Consider the following 6,135-nt stretch of genomic DNA (forward strand, 5'->3'; position numbering starts at 1 on the left):
TCCTCAGATTCCTCAAAAGTCCTGTTTTTTTGACGAATTTAGAATAAATTTCAAAAATAGAGAGGAGAAAAAGTCTTTATCCTAAAAGATATCTTGCTTGCGAACACCGTGTTATGCGAAGTCTGGGCTTTAGAGTCTCATCGCAAATTACAACCTCCCAATTGTTTTAATTCAGGTACGTGCTAGTCTAAAACCACATTCGTGCAAAATTATCACTATTTCTTGTTGGAGCTCATGGAAAAACTCTTTCTGATTTAGTAGAAAGGTGGTAAGCTCAGACTGAAACTCTTTACACTTCCAGGTAGTATCTTTTCAGTGCAGAGTAAGAGACACAATCTATTTGTTAGAGATTAGAGATCTCTGCAGTCTCTCCAAGTATGAGGAACATAGGTTTTCTTTATTATAGCCTTTCTTTTGCTGCAGCCTGATAAAAAAGGTAATGTTCTAGGCTTTGCCTAGCCAAGACAAACCAGTACAATGAAACTCTTTTAAAAATAAGAATACCTTTCAAAAACAGTCACTACCGTATCTTCAAATCATATGGATCAATCTAATAAACATATGTTAACAGCTTAAAAGGTATTTAGTTAAGTTGCTAAAGCGTTTACTTTTTAAGCCAATTGAGTCAGATTCATATCCCATAGGAGCAGTGATTAGAAAGAAGAACATCACCAACTAATGGCCATCACCAACTAATGGCTCTACGTGAAATAAATTCATAGTCTCCAGCGGCTGACAGCAGGATGAGGGGCCACTTGCATAAACAATGCTGCTTTACATAAAGAAGCATCTTTGGAAAAGTGGGTACAAAATCAAGGAATAAGGCAATTAATCTAAGAAATGCTGCACGTCTACACGTTCTTGAGAAAGAGAGGTGGGCATCAGCTCTGCCCAGCAGATCAGCCAGCAGTTCAGGATGGAAGAACTGAAGGTGAACACTGACATTCTGCTTGCACTGTTTTAAATCTTTCCTATAAATAAAGATGAGTGCTAATCTGATCCTTGTCAAGATGCTAAAGTACACATATACCTATAAACTACATGTACACAAAACCTCATATTCAAAATTAAGCAACTGTAGCCTTTAGGGCTGTGCATTAAGTACAAAAAAAAAACCCCAAACATTATTCAAGATAAAATTTGTTGTGAAAAATATTTGTTCTATTTGTTGTCCAAATTGCTAATGAATAGATATCAATAATGTTTTAGGTGAAAAATAGCTAATTAAAAATACACTCTTGGGCTGCCTCAATACCATTTTTCAGCATGCCGTGGGGTTTTTCACCTCCTTAGAAATGCAGGTTTCAAATAGGATAATTAAAAATGAGGGGAGGAAAGATGAAGAAGAAAGATATTTATAATGGATTTTAATATCCTATTTGACTTTGGAGTGGTCATCTGTGTTCAGTTAACCACATGTTTTTGTTATTTCAAATAGATTTAGAAGTACTGAAAGAGCTAAATTAGCTCTACAGACTTCTCAGTAAATCACAAATAGTACAGGATTATGAGTATAGAGTATCTGATTCCCTAGATTTAAGTCCTCTATTTGGCAATGTGTAATAAATACCTTAGAAACCACTTTTCACATTAATCAAGTGCTGGTAGATGTGGTAGTGAAGGTGTTACTGCAAATTAGCAGAATTTTCTAATCACCATTAATGTGACTGCTACAGCAAAGCTACCTGACTGACAAGCCTTAGGATCTCACCTCATTATGAGAGAAACCACTACAGTTTAATAGTCTTAATTTAGCGAACAGTCTATATTGCCCGGTCAATCTTCTTTTGATGGTGGAACAAAACCTGTTGCCTTTGCGAGAGGCTCATTAGGTAAACATGACAAGCTTTGACATGGCAGCAAGTGCCCTTCTTTCCTCTTGCCGGCGCGTTCTTTTGTGGCACGCAGAGCAAGCAGAGACTTTCCACAAGAGAGGAAAGAAAAAGAGTGCTAAAAAATCAACCACATGGTCTGAGAGCCGAAGAGTCACCGTCCATCCCATGGGTGTGGAGGGGTGGGTATGGGGAGATCTGTGTGCACACGCGTACAGACTATGTTTATGTCTGCACACTCGCTGTGGTATATATAAATGATTAATGCCAGAGCTAGGAGACCAAATTATTCACATTATGGTTTTCAGCAGTGCGATGACTTGAGTCACAAGGCACCGAACACCTGCAGCTCAGTGGGGCACTCCAAAAAACGGAGCTCTCGGTGTTCCTCAGCTTCACATAAAATGTCGATTTATCAGCGAGGATAAACTACCGAGACCTAAACCAACATACGGTCAGGTTAAAAATCCTTCAGTTCTTTAGTATTTTAATGCTATTTATCCTAAGATACGGAAAGTTTACAGTGCTCAGTATGCGGCATGCAACTTCATGATGGTCAGGGTTTTTTATTCTGAAATCTGAGGTTCCTTTTGGTTCCAAATTATTATCTGGGAAATTGATCTTGCTTTCAATGAAGTTAATAGCAATGCTCTGATCTCCTTTAATTGTGCAAGATCGGGCCCTCCCTGAACAACAGACGTATCAAACAACAGGAAAGCCATCCTACAAAGAGAACGTGGTTGCAATTTTAGTTTTAAAAATACTCTCTCTTATGAGGGTATAGGATGAGATGGAGACGAAGAGCAAGACAACTTGCAAGATAAGTTGCTACCTGCAGCAGCCTAACAGGACACTTTTCCTTAACGCGACCTTTCTGAAAGTATTTCGGCTCTGTTTGTCAAAATGCATTTCAGGTGGTTTTGCTCCCATATGAGATTACTGGAGAGGGGAAGAGAAAAAAAAAAATCAATGCCTACTTCTGATTGTAAGGAGAGAGGAAGCTTTGGGAGGAATAAGGAAGGGCTGCAATAGGCACATTTGACAGCTAGAAAATACTTAAATGTTTCCAGAAAGCATCATCTAATACTTCACACCACTCCCTTTTTCTTCTAAGCAAAAAACCTTAGATAAACTGATTGATCTTCCAGTGTTCCATCTAGATTTTCAAAACCTGCTGAAGAAGCAAGCTTGCTGGTAAAAAGAGCTCGATTTTGTTTTCAATAGGTGTCGCACCTCAAGCAAGAAATTTCTTAGACTGATCAGCGTCAGATGCAACTACTCAATTTCAAATTAATCCAAATGAAGTAAAAAACATTTTAGTCCCATAAATCATTGTCTCTACCTGCGACTGAGAGGAGCGGAAAGTCACTGCAATCCCTGTGACTGAAGAAATAACTTCCCAGACACAACCTGGTGCGAACGGTGAGTAGACTTCTGTAATCAATTCTTCACGAGACCATTCAGACAGTAGTAGGAAAAAAAAAGGGAAAGGATGAGACGGGGTGATTACATCACTCGAAGATCCTCAAGTTGTTTTGTTGGCTTGTTGTACAAATGCTGCCTTCTGCAGCAAGATCTGCAAAATGTTCAGCTGCTTGTTTTTATGTTTCCTAGTTAACGTTTCCACTCACAGTGTTTCAGCATTCCATGATCAAGCACCCCAAACACTGCGACTCTGGGTGAACTCAGCGTCTGTTGGGGACGACGATTGTCACTGGAGGTGGATCAGCTTACAGAAAATATAACATCTTTCTTTCACCCACCCCCCACTTAAATTATGTACAAGATTTAAAGAGAAAAAGAGCGGAAGGCAAGAATTTGTAGGTAGTTTCTCAACAGAACTCTGATAATTAGACAGGCCAGCAACTAAGGGTTCTGTTGCTATGCTTAGCAATGGAGAGGAAGAGCTGCGAGTCAAACGTTTCTATTCTCAACACTGGGTCTGACAGTAAAAGCCGATAGAGCCCCTATTTAAAATGAGTAATTCCTTGTACGGTTGGAGCCGAGCACTGACAGTCTGATATCCAAATGGATCGCTCCTCCAAAGTTATTTCTTATATCTGGTAGACGTAAGCAGGGCCACTCCGGCTTTATCCCTGTACCGAGTGTGTCAGAGTCTGTTGTCTTTGAAAATACAGGCTCGTATGGGTTTGACTTCGCTTCTTTTTATAGCACTCTTTTGTGATGCCGTATTTAAATGAAGTAAGACACGGGCTTTCCTAGGAAGTAAGTTATTTTTGTACCTGACAAGCCAGTCTGACAGAGAAAGCACATCTCTGAATTACTCTGCACCTGTTTTTCCACAGTCAGGTCTATCTCACGCTGGCCTTCCCTTGACACGGCCCCACGGCTGGTTCTGGCGCTCCAACAGCGCATCCTTCACTGCTCGCACGCATCGTATTTTCGTGCCGGTGGTGAATTCCCATTAACCTCGCCTTCGCTCCATCCCTGCGAGGCACCCAGCGGGTGCCATCTCTCAGTAGATCCCCTGGGCACCAAGTCACACCGCACTAGCTTTAACACAGGGGGAGAAGGGACCCGCACCGGGCAGAGTTAACCCCTTCCCTGCCGCGGGGCACCACTCCTGCCCTGCTGGAGGGGAAAGGCAGGAGTCCCGGACCCAGGGAGGGGTGAGAGGGGAGGCAGAGGAAGGGGGGGCCTTGGGGAGGGGTCCCAGACCCGGGGAGGGGTGGAAGGGGAGGAAGGGGTCTGCGACACAGGGTGAAGTGAGGGAGAGGCAAGGGAGAGATGGGAGGGGGGACCTCGGAGAGGGGGTCTTGGGGAGGGGAGGGAGTTAGAGAGGGGTCTCGGACCCGAGGAAGGAGGGGGGAGACCCTGGGGAAGGGTGTAGGGAGGAATCTCAGATCTGGTGGGGGGGGGGTCCTGGGACCGAAGAGGGGAAGAGGGGAAGAGGGGAAGAGGGGAAGAGGGGGGAGATCCCGGGAGAAGAAGGGGGGAAAGAGGAGGGATCCCAAGAGAGGAAGATGGGGGATCCTGAGAGAGGAAGGGGAGGGTCCCGGGACCGGAGAGAGGCGGGGGTGGTCATGGGTGCTGTGTTCCGTGGAGAGACGGGAGCTCAGGACCCAGGGACGGGCGGGTGGGAGTCCCGAACGAGGGAAGGAAGGCAGAGCCCCCCCATCCCGAGCCCTGCCCGCCGCCTTTGGAAGTGGGAAAAGCCCTCGGGCAGCGGGAGTTGAGGTGATGGAGGGGAAAGCCGGGCTGGGGAGGCAGCGGCGAGCTGCCAGGCTCTGCACTGAAAGGCGAGAGCGAGCGGAGCGAGGCAGAGCCCGGCTCCCGCCTGGCATCCCCGCTTTCCTCTGAGTCATCCAGCGCCGCGCGGGCGCTGGAAAGGCACCAGCGAGGCTACCGGCAGCGGTCACGCTCGCTCGCTGCAGCCGCCCATTGAGCCTCCCTTAACTGCAATCCGTGTCTTTGGGGGTTGCACCCACAGCGCTGGGCGTTCGCCCGCGCTCCGGGGCACATCCATCCCCTCCGCAGGTGATGCTCCCGGTCCAGCTGCTCTCACAATCCCTCAGAACCACCTCGGGGCTTTTCCCCCCCCCCAAGTGTTTGTGGTTTGGGTTTTGATTACAAACCAGGTGCGGCTTTCGGAAGGCTCTTGCCCAGGTGCCGAGGAGGGCAAGGAGGCGTGAGCAGCCGCAAACTTTGCGGAGCAGCCGGTGCGGGAGGCTCCGAGCGGCGGAGGGGACGCGGTTACCCCCCTTCCCCCCTCCCCGGCCCGGGTGGGGTGCGGGAAAAAATCCGGGAGAAGGACGCCTGGTTGGAAGGAGAGGGGTTCGAGCTGCTGGGAGAAGAGAGGAGCTGGAGGAAGGATGGATTTGGGATCTCGCTCATGACGGGCTTTTCCCCCTCTCCCTTTCAGCCAGCAATTTGGGGGTATTGCAAAGGGGCATTGATCCTTCCCGTCCCCTGCTTGCTGCCAGGCAGTAAATTCAGATCTCCTCTATTTCTTACTGGCATCTACCTGCTTGCGAGCGTTCAGCGCCTTCCCTGTGATCCCTGCATGTGCCGCTCTGGAGACACATCTGCACACACACACACATACACATACACTCTCCTCTACGCCAAACGCCAGGGCTATAGGGAGCCCGGGCGGTCCCTCCCGGAGGAGCCCCTGCTGCCTCCGCGGGGCGCGGGTGGGTCCCCGCCGCTAAACACAGCGATACGGGAGGCATCAGCCTCAAAGAGCACTCGGAAGGCGTTTGTCTCTTCTTTAACCTTAAGTATTTCTTTCCTTTGGCCCTATTCTCTATTTTTCTCCCGAAGTAAAGAAGCCCTTACT

At 47.4% G+C, this 6,135-nt stretch overlaps 1 protein-coding gene across 2 annotated transcripts in view; it reads right to left on the bottom strand.

The window, feature by feature from the left end:
* Nucleotides 1-6,135, bottom strand: part of BRINP3 (BMP/retinoic acid inducible neural specific 3) — a 195,297-nt gene that overhangs the window by 188,134 nt on the left and 1,028 nt on the right. The gene's annotated exons all lie outside the window — the stretch shown is intronic.

This window comes from Cuculus canorus, chromosome 8 (assembly GCF_017976375.1).
Source record: "Cuculus canorus isolate bCucCan1 chromosome 8, bCucCan1.pri, whole genome shotgun sequence".
Lineage (NCBI taxonomy): Eukaryota > Metazoa > Chordata > Aves > Cuculiformes > Cuculidae > Cuculus > Cuculus canorus.